Genomic DNA, 14,151 nt, shown 5'->3' with positions numbered 1-14,151 from the left:
TTGTGTCAGCCAGGCAAGCTCTCTGCTACCTCACAGCGTTGTTGCAAGGATGAAAGGTAGAGCCAAGTACACAGTCCTGGGCTCCAGGCAACTCTACCAGACTACAGAGAAATATGAACTGGGATTTATGCCATAAAAGATGGGCCATTCTGCTTAGTATGTCATCTGAACCACCACAGGCAGCTTGCAGAATTTCACAGGCAGCTTGCAGAATTTCACAGTCCAAGGCAGTTCTTCAGGGAACCCATCCATATACTGAGATTTCTAAAGCACTTTTCATGGCATCAAGCTAACATCCTTTCCTAAGGCAGCAACAGATGTTGCAACAGAGCAGTCTGATGTAAGCAACTGCCTATTACCAGGACTCATGTTGTCCACTTCAAATGCATGACGTGTAAACAGAATACGGTCAACAAGAAGCTTAGCACATGGTGCTTAGAACTCCTCCAAAAACCTTCAGATGTCAATGAGCAGACAGGCATTATCAGCTGTATATTAAAAAGCCAATTTTCTAACTTCCGTTGCTTTGCCACATCGGCCTTACAGTGTGGTGTGCCCTCTTGTTCTTTGGGGATTCATGCACCCTGAAGAGGCTAGCATGACTGAAGGGAGGAAGGTGTGCATGAGCTCAAGGCTCACTTCCAAACCACAACATGCAACAGCATTCACAATCAGTCTACTTCTGAACTAGCCTTCAACCATAAGACTAACTTCTTCAATTGTATTTCACAACGTCAAGGTCAATTGCTAGAAAAGCTTCATTCGCTTTTACAAGCTAGGAAATGGCCACTTTCTGGAGCAAAAGTGGACTGATTTAACTGGATGGACACTGCACAAGTCCTAGCTCCCTTAAGGTGCTAACTAGATTAAGAAATCTTGCTGATCTATCTTCATAGCCCTGTAATAAGAGGTTCTGCCCTGAAACAGGAAGATTGCCAAACTTGTATTCTATGATACATTTGTACAAATTCCCCATCAGCCTGCATAAGTTTTTAATCGCACTACGTGTTCGATATATTTATAGCGATGCTAAATTTAAAACCTTGTATTGTTTTTTAACATGCTGAAAACAATTACCACATTAAAAAACTATAGACAGACACACAGGCACACACACACTGAAAAAGTTTCTAATGTATCTTTTTGTCCTGATGCATTTAAAGTATTTGTTGTTCCATGGTTTTACATGCTTTCCCCTTGATATCTGTGAATGTCATGTCTGCATACCATTCATCCATGCCATTCATATGTTCTCTGTTCCCTGTATTGATTTGATCATACTGTGTAGCTATATGCTCTCTTATTATGCTCATGTATTGTGACCATTATATTCATGCCATCTCGAGCTTGCCTAAAACCAAAAGTACTAAATGTTGAGACTAACCAATTTTATTGTAGCATAAGCTTTCGAGAATCAAGTTCTCTTCGTCAGATGCATGGTACAGAAACTGGTCAAATATAGAAGAGGAGGGGAGAGAAGATGCAGTTAGGGGGGGAGAGGGATGTAACCAAAACATTCCTTTGCTAGTAAATGTAAACACCTCCTCTTGGTATGGAGATTAATTGGCTTGTGTGAGGCTTCAAAGGAGTTTGCCGTGTTGGTTTGTAGCAGCAAAACAGCCAGACCATCCAATTCCAATGTAGTATAAGCCTTCGATAACCACAGCTCTCCCCGTCAGATGCATCTGACAAAGAGAACTGTGGTCCCCGGAAGCCCACGCCAGGTGCCACTGGGCTCCCCCAGACCCCGCCTCTGTAAAGGAAATCTGTTACCTGTGATACCTACCTACTTACAAGAAGCAGAAAGACAACTCTCCAATACAACATTCTATAAAATACTACCTGCTGATCCTACGGAGCAATACAAAAGAGAACTCAATAAAATATTAAAGACTCTCCCCGTGGACATACAAGAATGCATCCATACGGACACACCCCAGGAACCACGACCAGGAAAATTCTACCTACTACCCAAAATCCATAAACCGGGTAACCCGGTTGTCTCAGGAAGAGACACTATCACAGTAGGAGTCTCAGGATACATGGACTCTATCCTCAGGCCCTATGCCACTAGCACACCCAGCTATTTACGGGACACCACTGACTTCCTCAGGAAAATACAGTCCATTGACAACCTACCAGATGACACCATCCTAGCAACCATGGATGTGGAGGCTTTATACACCAATATCCCACATGCGGATGGACTGCTAGCCATAAGGAATATTATCCCGGACAAAACCACAGCACACCTCGCCACTGAACTTTGTCACTTCGTACTCACTCACAATTACTTCGAATTTGGTGAAAACTTATATCTACAGATTAATGGCACAGCCATGGGCACACGCATGGCACCACAATATGCTAACATATTCATGGCGGACTTGGAGCAACGCTTCCTCAGCTCCCATCCACTGGAACCACTATTATACTTAAGATTCCTGGATGACATCTGCATCATTTGGACCCATGTGAAGGAAGCCCTTGAGAGATTTCATCAGGACTTCAATAACTTTCAGCCTACTATCAACCTAAGCCTGGACCACTCTACACAACAGGTACACTGCCTGGACACCACTGTACAACTACATAATGGACGAATAAATACCACCTTATACCGGAAACCAACAGACCGATACTCATATTTACATGCCTCCAGCTACCACCCTAAACATACCACTCGGTCTATTGTCTACAGCCAAGCCTTACGTTACAACCGTATCTGCTCCAATGCTCTCGACCGAGACTCACACTTAAGAGATTTACAACAAGCATTTTTGGGACTACAGTACCCACCAAATGAAGTGAAGAAACAAATCAACAGGGCCAGACTAGTACCCAGAAACAGTCTGCTCCAGGACAAACCTAAAGGAACTAACAACAGAACACCACTGGTTGTCACCTATAGTTCCCAGCTCAAACCCATCCAACGTATCATCAGTGAGCTACAACCCATCCTGGAAAATGATACCTCTCTCTCAGAAGCCCTGGGTGGAAGACCTTTCCTTGCCTACAGACAGCCCCCCAACCTTAAACAACTTCTCACTCACAACCATGAATCGGCCAGCAGAGTCACCAGCACAGGTACCAGGCCCTGCAACAGACCCAGATGCCAGCTCTGCCCCCATATCTACCCAGGGAATACAATTACAGGACCCAATGGCATCAACTACACTGTCTCTGGCTCTTACAGCTGCTCATCCTCCAATCTGATATATGCCCTCATGTGCCAACAATGTCCTTCTGCTCTGTACATTGGACAAACGAGCCAACCTCTACGCAAAAGAATAAATGGACACAAATCTGACATTAGAAATATCAACATCCAGAAACCAGTGGAAGAACACTTAAATCTACCAGGACATTCCATCAAAGACTTAAAGGTTGCTGTAGTTCAACAGAAACCTTTCAAAAACAAAATCCAATGGGAGGCTGCTGAATTGGAATTCATATGCAAATTTGACTCTGTCAAGCTGGGACTGAATAGGGACTATGAATGGTTATCACATTATCACAGGTAACAGATTTCCTTTACCAGAGGCGGGGTCTGAGGGAGCCCAGTGGCACCTGGCGTGGGCTTCCGGGGACCACAGTTCTCTTTGTCAGATGCATCTGACGGGGAGAGCTGTGGTTATTGAAGGCTTATACTACATTGGAATTGGATGGTCTGGTTGTTTTGCTGCTACAAACCAACATGGCAAACTCCTTTGAAGCCTCACACAAGCCAATTAATCTCCATACCAAGAGAAGATGTTTACATTTACTAGCAAAGGAATGATTTGGTTCCATCCCTCTCCCCCCCTAACTGCATCTTCTCTCTCCTCCTCTTCTATATTTGACCAGTTTCTGTACCATGCATCTGACGAAGAGAACTTGATTCTCGAAAGCTTATGCTACAATAAAATTGGTTAGTCTTAAAGGTGCTACTGGACTCTTTTTGATTTTGCTACCACAGACTAACACGGCTAACTCCTCTGCATCTAATGTTGAGACTGTTATCTCTGAAGCCTGCTTACTGACCTTGTACTAAAATGTAACTCTTCGCAAGAGACAGTGGGAGTCAAATACCTTGTAATCTTCTGGCTTTCTCTATTGTGTTTCTCACGAGAATTGGGACTTTCGCGCCTTATTGATAACTGCCCCAGGAGAGGAGGAATCCTGCTCCTTGTATCAAAGTGCATACGCTTGTATTCTCGTTCCTGCCAATCCTATTCATCTTTGGAAGTACCTGTGAACTTATTTGGATCTCTATAATAAAACCTTTTCGACCAAGACCCTGGAGTATTTGCTGTGAGGGGTTTGGGGATCTATCTGTCATGGACTGCCATCCCAAGAACTGACAGTGACCTTAACAACTCAAGAATTTATTGTGGCATAAAGTTTCATGAGCCAGAGTCCATTCCTGCAGATATGTAAAGTATTACATTCAGCTTGCAAAAACACATCACTGCTGTGTCGAATTGTTAATTGGCTGGCCCTACATGGATGACAAAACCCACAAAATCTGGGTACCCTCAGAAACAGCAGTGGTGTCTAAAATGTAAACAGCATTTTTCCTCCCAAACCAAATTAAATATTAACTATAACTTTAAATTAACTACCTCCACACCATTAAATTGACTATTACTGAACTGGTACCTAACTATGGAAACGCATGTTACAGCACAGGTGATGTCAAAAGGCTTCCATGGTGTACAACAGAAGCTCTAAATTCTTTGTAAGACATCCTGAACCTGTATTCCAAATAGAAAGGGGCAGGGGGAGGAAGAGACCTGTTGCTCTTACTGTTGTTCCTCTCTGGGCTCTCAAAAGAATATTTCCAAGAAGATGGATAAACAGTAATTGCACAATTCTCTGTGATGCATAAGTTTTTTGAAATTTTGGACACAATTACTGATATTTGCGAAATAACAGAGCTTGAGCAATACTGAACTTCTATAGACTGCTGCTATCTATCATGCATCCAGACATATTCATTATTGAATGAATGAATTTATTTGCGGTCAGAGACCATAACAATGACAACCTTATTGATCTTCATTCCAAGAAATATTGCTTTCTCATGTCTTTTTGTATGTGAGAAATGTTAAGACTTTTATAAACCACTATTTTTCTTTTGGGTCAGCACTATCTACTTCCCATCTGGGCTTGTCCAATACTAGCCTTTAAGAGAGCCAGGTTGGTGCAATCGAATGTCTATCTGGGAAATATAAGATCATTAAAGGCTGCTGCCATCAAATGTTCACATCAGCCTTTTGGTTACAATCCATTAGTCATGTGGCATGTAGAATATCAGGCTTTAAAGTATGCTGCTCTTTATTATCTATTTAGATTTGTGTAATATCAGGTCAACAGAGGTATATCTTCACAAAATCATTTTAAGATATGGACATACAATCTAAGAAGGGTTTTATACAAGTATCTGTTAGCTGTACCTACATGGTTGACTAATATGTTGAAGTCATTCATTATACAAAGGTTTAACTGCAACTGCTGTACATGTATGGGTGAGTACATATGTAAATTTCTATCTAGGATAACTAGATAGATGCATATATATTTGATAATACTATAAAGAAGCGGAAGAACAAATGGATACTAGTAGACAACTAGTTTTATAGGAAAGTTTCACAATCATTTGTGACAGGCAGTTAATGCTGTCTCCGATTTATTTTTGGACTATATTCAGAGTCAGTCTCAGTAAAATATTTCACAAACTATGCAAACCACCATTACTACAACAATAAAGTTTATGATCAATTTTGTTCTTAGAAGGGACAATAATTACTTGCTCATTTACACCAAATATGCCCAAGGAAGTTACAAATCATTTTAATTAGCGACACAGATGGTCCAGCATCTATTTTAGTATTTCGCTAGCTAGTAAATGCACTATTCACACCTGTCCATAATAAATTGTAATTGAGAATGTGCGTTTTAATACACATTATGTAACATATGGTTACATACCTCTGTACACTAGGTGGCAGTCAATCCTATGCAGAGTTTTCAATAGGTTTAGACTAGAGTACTTTTACACAAAATTTCACTGTCGGTCACCAAATTTCAACATGTATTGGTATACTCAAGCACTTAATTTATAGTATGGCTGCAGTCTTCTGAACAAGAATTATCGTAAACATCAAACCAACTTCCCCAATTGCTTTCTTATACCTTTATCTTTATTTCTCTCTTCCTCTATGACGGTCTTCCACCAGCGGGTGGAGACCTTTTTTTGTTTTGTTTGGCACACCCCCAGTAACTGTAAATGGCCCTCCACCCTGGTTTTGGTGTTGTTTTTTTACTGAATTATGTTATATATTATTTTTAATGCTGTTTTAATGTTCAAAAATACTTTAACGTTTTGTTGTTCACAACCTTGTGGACCCTATTTGAGTGGAAAGGTGGCATAGAAATCTTTTTTAAAAATATGCATAACTTAAAAAAATGTCTTTAGTAAACTGATATATCCGACATCTTTTTTTTTAACTAAAATTGTTTTCATCCAGATACTATACCCTGGGCTTTATTTTGTTAGCTTCTTTAAGCATTCTTTAAAAGCTAAAGCAGTTTAGAAATTTGCTAAAACAGACAGGCTAATTACAATTACTACAAGCTTTGGCAACTACAAGCCTTAGGCAACCAAGCACTTTGATTTTTACAAGGTAAAATATATCTACATTTTAGGACTGGGAGAAAACGGAGCAGAGGTACATGGGCAGGGGAGACACTCGATCAGGGTTTTATACCTGAGGCCTTGAAACTATTTCAAACAAAATCCTTAACTCGACTCTTATACGGATCACAAATGGGACTAACCGCCAATGTTAAGATCCTTGAAATGGTCCAATCTAAATTTCTTAGATCTCTATTTAACACACCTAGATGTACCTCTAACGTTATTCTTAGACAAGAAGCTGGTTTGCGCAAAGTCAAATTAAAAATCTGGGAACATGTCATTTATTACTGGCTAAGAATTCATCTTGAACTGAAGGGTTTGCTGTTAGCTTCCGGCCCTTATCCTATATGGTGCTCAAAGATAGCTGATAAAATTGATTGGCCTGGACCCAGAAGCCCTGTTTGACATGGGGCTCAACAAAGCAAAAAGCTCTAATCACTCAAAGATTAACTGACATAGAGTCCCAAAATGACGAGGCAATACTCCCTCTAAGTTATTAAGAGCCTTAAAAAAAGGACTGAGCTATACCGTTTCCCCATATCTTACGGATCTCACAAACAAGAGATGTGGATGAGCCCGATGATCCGGTGCATTCCCCTCTGCAGTTCTATATAGGAGATTCTCTTTGCTGGCTGGCTTTGTTTGGGCTGCTAAGGAATGCAACCCATGAAGAGAGCTCTGTAGCTAGCAGCTGCAGGTGCCATCTAGGTTACAAGAGGCGGGGACCAGGGAAGGTGCTCTGGGCTCTTCCTCGTAGTCCACTGGTGAAACCTGTGTGGGAGGAGGTGGGCTCTATGACATCTTTAATACATTCTTGCCATCACCACATGCTGGTTGATGTCTTCAAGTGTTGTGGCAACAGCTGCTTGCACAGTAGCTCTACCTTTTGTTTCTAATGGTAGCCCCACGGTATACTTTGCTACCGGGCCTCGATGCTGGCAGCATGGCACTCTTCTGGAGGCACAGTGCCATGCTGCTGGTGCAACATTACAGTGGCATAACTCTGTCAATCTACAGAGCAGGGCTAGGCAACACTAGGAGACGAAATGGGTACCTTGAATCCCTCCAGACCTTAAGGCCTAACTCCATGTGACTTTTTCTCCCAAGTCCGCCTTGGATCTGCACAATCATGCATGTAACTCAAGTCCTATGCAGGGCTCCAGGTACTACCCCTCACAACAGCTTAACACGATGCTAGCAAAAGAGGTGGTAGAAGAGCCACTGAACTTAACGGAGAGGCATAATAACTGACCCCCTGGCTATCATTCACTGACACTGCTCTGGTTTCAGCTAACTTTGAAGCCAATGACAAACACACTCACAGCAGAATATGAACACCCAACAAGCCACCCACCTCTCAGCTAACAGGGCAAGTGGCCACATCACTCTGGCCTTGTGCTGTGCACGCCAGCAGTCACACTGCTAATGAGAACACCAGGGAAAGGGGCACACTGCCCAAGTGAGCACTCTGCACCAAGCGCCAATGTTGATAAACCTAAGAAGCACAAGCAACCCACAGGAGTCTCTGTCCCAACTGGGGAGGCAACGAAGGGAGGACGGTAAGCCTGCAGATGTCGCCCAGGTATGTCCCCCCCCCCGCCCCCGCACCATGAAATATGTGGTTACTGACTGCTGGCTTAACAACAGGTTCTCCTTCCAGTCTCTTCCGCAGAGAATGGAGGTAACCTCCTGTCATATGCCAGGGACAGCAACATGGAGCACTACCATCTTTCTGGGTGAGCACCAAGCACTCCACTCTAACCACTGTTTTGGTTGGCCAACAACTCACGGCCCGTGAAAGATCAGACCCCTGACCACAGAGACCAGCATAAACTGTGGACACAGTTTCACAGCAGGAAGGAGTTTTCTCTCAGTAACTACACTATCATTTTCAACACCCAAATCCCAAAATACGGTCAACTGCTGGGCAGGGGAAATGAGACGCAGGAATAAGAACAGCACCTAGTGTGCCACTATTATTTGCTTGCTTACCACCTTCCTCTGAACTCTTGAGCTCAGATGCTCTTTGCCAGAGATGCTGGCCGTTAACTGTTACTGTTCCTGCCTCTCTTGACTCTTCCTAAGCAGCCCTCCAACAGGTATAGACTCATTTATGTTCCCCATTTCCATGAAGGAAGGTTTGCAGTACTACTAGCAACAAGAACCTGTGTGACCAAGGATCACTCCATCCTCTTTCGGATCCTTTGGCTCCAGCACAGGAGACGGGGCAGGTTCTGAAGGGCTCACAATTCCCTACCACTGTCTCATGTGACAAACCACACAGTCAGGCCACCTGACATGAAAAGGAATGGATAGGAAAGGGATGAATGGAAAGGAAACAGAAAAAGCCTGCTCCGATAATTCCTATCAGGCACAGGTAATCAAACCTAATAAGCATGGGAGATTCACTACATCAGCACTGACTGGTTCTGACAATCTCCCAGGTTTACCTTTGAAAGGACCTTCTGTCAGTGACCCAGGGCTGGTTTGAACCAGGGGTTCTGTGCCCGATAGACCCCTGCCCCTCCACACACTTACAGTCTTGTGTATATGCCTCATTTTGTGATCATGGATAATGGGAGATTCCACACGCCCCTGTGCCTCTATGGCTGTATTACAGATGTGAACAACTGGAGGGGAGGGGAAATGGGAGGGGGTCTTCCCCCTTTTCCCAATGTCTCCTCCCCCCATTTTTTTTGACAAAAAACATGGGAGGCCATGGGGAAAAAACCTTCCATGAATCATTTTCTGGTTTTGAATGGGAGAGATTTTTCTTCAGGAAAGGGTTTTCTACTACGAAGCCTCCCAATTAGCAAACATAGAAGCGATATTAAGATCCTCTGAAAATTTGGATTGGATCCATATTGAGACCTCACATATCTACCCTAAAGACATAAAAGATACAATATGTACACACCCGAAAAACAGACCACCTCAAATCTATCTCAACCCATTTCTCAACACCACTCTAAAAATATGGGACAGAGAGAAAAAATATTTAGCTCCAAGCATCTCACTGTTACTGTCTTTTCTTGGTCAATCGTGGTTTCAACCTGGTATGGACTTACAGTCTTTTAAAACATCGAGGAAACTTGACAAAACAAGAATTGTAGATATATCCAAACAGGGTATCCTTTTGGATAAATCACAACTAGAAAAAGATACAAGTATTACAATCCTGTGGTCATAGATCCAGAGGAGTTAGCCGTGTTAGTCTGTAGTAGCAAAATCAAAAAGAGTCCAGTAGCACCTTTAAGACTAACCAATTTTATTGTAGCATAAGCTTTCGAGAATCAAGTTCTCTTCGTCAGATGCATGATCCGGTTCAGATCATGCATCTGACAAAGAGAACTTGATTCGGATCGGTTCGGATCATGCATCTGACGAAGAGAACTTGATTCTCGAAAGCTATTGCTACAATAAAATTGGTTAGTCTTAAAGGTGCTACTGGACTCTTTTTGATTTTACAATCCTATGGTTCCAGTACTTACAACTTAAACATTTGCTAGAGGGAACTTTATTTAAAACCCTATTGAAATGTACATTAACTGATTTTGAATACTTGCTCAAACGCTTTCAGTCACAACATAAAGGCTTAATAGCAAGAATCTATAATATTTTAAACTTAAAGGAAAATCACATCCCTCCAAAATATCAATTTAAATGGAACAGGGATTGCAATATTACTTTGTCAGAAACCCAATGGGACGCAATTTGGTCAGGAAAGACTCTACAGTGCAAAGCAATTAATATTAAAATGACATCTTTTAAATTAATGGCAAGATGGTATATGACACCCCTTCAACTTCACCATGTCAACACGAAAATACTCCCACTTTTCTGGAAGCCATGTGGTTTAGCTGGAGACTACATTCACTAATGGTGGACGTGTCCCAAAGTCCAACTATACCGGGATTTGACTATAACAAGAATTTAAAAAATAACTGGGAATGCAATCCCTAAACATCCTGAAGCAATCCTCTTCCTATGCCTCTGAGAAGACCCCATCAGAAAAAACGTGATTTTCACAATGCTTGCAAGCAGCAAAAAGTGCTCCTAGCAACAACCTGGAAATAAGAAAAACTGCTATCTCTATTGAGCTGGAACAAAAAATTGTGTGACATTTTTATCATGGATAAAATAGTTGACTGCCTCCAATTCACTGATAACCCGCAATACCAATCAACTTTTTTTGAGCAAGGATAGGCAATCATATACCTCTGACCCATATATTCATAGTTTTATTTGTGTAACCTGAATAAGTATTTATGTACAGTAAAGATACGGTTAGATCACTAGTCATGTAATTTGCTATCTCTTCCTAAGCATATTTAACCTTTTCATGTTGTATATAGTTCATTGTTAGTTGTATACTGTTATTTAAAGTTTTGAAGAAAAAAGTCATAAAAATTTTTAAAAATTAAAAAGGATTTTCATACTCAAAATGTACATCATGAAAAAATCTTGAGGCGTTTTTCAATTTTTCCACTGGAAAAAATGAGAAACGCCGGGGGGGGGGGGTGCTAAAAAACAATGAGTGAAATGAAATACAAGGTTTTACTCAAGATGTGTACATTTACTTAAAAGGAAGATGGCTTTTTTAAAAAAACCTTTCGACTTTCTTAAAAAAGGGGGGGGGTCATCTTCCACTCAGGTACACAGATCAGCTGAGTATGAGAGTAGATTCACTACTCATGAGGAAACCTTTGGCGAAATGCTAACTGCATGCTAACTCATTCATCAGCAGAGAGCAGTAGCAGTGAAAATGACACTGTGCCTGGCAAATATTGACTTTTATATTTTTTAATTTACATTATTACATGAGTCTCAAGGAAGATTACATACTGCAAATCAATACGATCAACAGCTGGGACATTCAATTAACAATATGGACTGCAGAAATGCTTTTATTTCCATAATTTTACATGGGTGGTCGTATTGTTCTGCGATAGAACAGGCATCTGGAAAAGGGAGCTCTGACCCTCGAATGCTCATACCCTGAAAACAATTTTGTTGGTCTCTAAGGTGCCAATGGACTCAAATCCTGCTGTTTTGATTCCATAAATATGCTAAATAGTTCAGTTTTATACGCTAGGTTATAAATGATGCATTTTCTGTTGTTCAGTAAGCAAAATAAACGTAGATTCATTGGAAAGGTAACAAAATCAAAAAGAGTCCAGTAGCACCTTTAAGACTAACCAATTTTATTTTAGCATAAGCTTTCGAGAATCAAGTTCTCTTCGTCAGATGCATCTGATGAAGGGAACTGTGATTCTCGAAAGCTTATGCTACAATAAAGTTGGTTAGTCTTAAAGGTGCTACTGGACTCTTTTTGATTTTGCTACCACAGACTAACACGGCTAACTTCTCTGCATCTATGACCATTGGAAAGGTAAGTATTGCATATATATTATTTCCATGTTTATGTTTTCCAAAATTTGAGTTTCTTTCTGAAAAATGGGGAGAAACATTTTTTTCTCCTGTGGCTTCAGAATTTTTAGAAATATTACATATTTAGGCTTTATGATTACAGAGTTTCCGTATGACATATGAGACTCAGTTCACAGGTGGTCATGCTTTGCCTAAACTTTAGATTCTCCCAACAGCAGGACCGTAAAATGCCTAGCTCCTTTCTCAGTGGTTTCTCCCAGTATGGCTGTTTCTGTGCAACGGCATGGCTGCATCTTCTCCCTGCCCATCCCGCCTGCCTTGTAAAAATGACAGCGGAAGAAGCCTTTATTTCCCCTTCAGAGTACGAACCTTATCTGGGTGGCCATTCTTTTTCCCTGGGTTCTCTCTCCCAAAGGAGCTGTGGAAGTGACTCAACACCCATCTTTCCTCCCGGTGCATCCCCCCTGTTAAAACAGTCTGTATAATAGAAGAGGATTTAAACGCAGGCCTCCTTTAAGTATGGTAGTTATAGGGCTCTCATGGGGTTCAGCACAGTGATTCACACAAGTGAAAGTGCGATGTATGTGTCTTCCGTGTTGTGTTTGTGTATATGTGGTGAGACATATGGAATGATTCCTTCCATTCTAGCCCTGGTTCACACGGCGGCATTCCATGTTGGCGGGCAGTAGTGGGTCACTACAGATTCTAACAAGGAACAAGATATACTTTATATTGTCGAAGGCTTTCACGGCCAGAGAACGATGGTTGTTGTGGGTTTTCCGGGCTGTGTTGCCGTGGTCTTATTCCAGGACACCAAAATACTGGACAACACTTCCAACTACTTTGTCAGACTGCACAGGGAAGCCATTGAAATTCACAAGCATAAGCAAAACTTCAACAGGAAAGAAGAAACCTTAAGAATGAACAGAGCATGGTTTCCAGTTCTCAAAAACACCAGGCTAACAAAACACTCTATACTCGACAATAGCCCTGCAGAGAAGATTAGCACATCAAGCACCAATCCATATGCAAAAGAACCTCCTCAGGATACAGTGAAGCCTCCCGCCATTAGCATTCCACACCCTGGGAAACCCTTACAGGATGACTCAGCTCAACCCCACCCCTCCTGAGTAGATATAAATGACCTGCCAACACCTTTTCCACACTGTGACACTGAGAGATCTCTGTCTTTTGGTGCTACACCTCTGAAGATGCCAGCCACAGCTGCTGGCGAAACATCGGGAACTACAATGCCAAGACCACGGCAATACAGCCCGGAAAACCACAACAACCAAGATATACTTTTCCCCTGAAGAAGGGAGCTTTGACTCTCAGAGGCTTGCACCCTGACAATCTTGTTGGTCTCTAAGGTGCCACTGGTCTGAAAACAGGATCCAAGCGAAGCTGTGGCACTGTTACACTGCTATTATGAAATGGCTGCCTAAGAGGACTGTCTGTTTGGTCATTTACGTTTTCCCAAGAACCTTTTTTCAGTCAAATTCAGGATGACCATAACTCAGTATCTAAATTGGGGGAAAGTATCATTACAAACAGTTATAATATGAGCCACTAAAAAAATCAATAGTTTTTTTGCCAGAAAAGTAACCTCGGGTAACAGGTAAGACAACAAAACTTTGAAAGGTTAAAGAGCCACTTTTTTAGACGAAAATGTTCATCTGAGAACCGAACACTTTTACTTTCTAGCTGGTTCAGCCCGCCTGAGGCCCAGCAGTTCAACCTCAAGCAGGTACACACACTTGGCTGCAGTCGCAGGGCTTGAGAGAAAGCGAAGGCGCCCGCGGGAACGAGCCGGAGAGTCCCAAATCAGCCTGTTTCCAGGCAGCTCCTGGCTTGGCGGCCACTACACGTGTTGGGACAGCCGGCCCTCTCCTAACAACCAGCAGAGTCGCGGGTGCGGGGAATGCAGCCCGGCTGCACCCGGGCCAGGCAAAGCCGCCCCCCAAAGGCCGAAGCGCGCTGAGCCCCCGCCGCCCCCCCCCCGGGCTCGAGCCCCGTCCAGGAGCCGGGCAGGCGGCGGCCGGGCGGCCAGGCAGAAGCCCCGCGCCCACCGGGCATCC

The 14,151-nt window shown here is 42.4% G+C and overlaps 1 protein-coding gene across 2 annotated transcripts in view; it reads right to left on the bottom strand.

Moving 5' to 3' along the window:
* The window catches only part of ELF1 (E74 like ETS transcription factor 1), a 120,784-nt gene that overhangs the window by 105,906 nt on the left and 727 nt on the right, over nucleotides 1-14,151 (bottom strand). The gene's annotated exons all lie outside the window — the stretch shown is intronic.

This window comes from Eublepharis macularius, chromosome 3 (assembly GCF_028583425.1).
Source record: "Eublepharis macularius isolate TG4126 chromosome 3, MPM_Emac_v1.0, whole genome shotgun sequence".
NCBI lineage: Eukaryota > Metazoa > Chordata > Lepidosauria > Squamata > Eublepharidae > Eublepharis > Eublepharis macularius.
The sequence above is the reverse complement of the archived record's forward strand: the minus strand, read 5'-3'. Positions and strand labels throughout refer to the sequence as shown.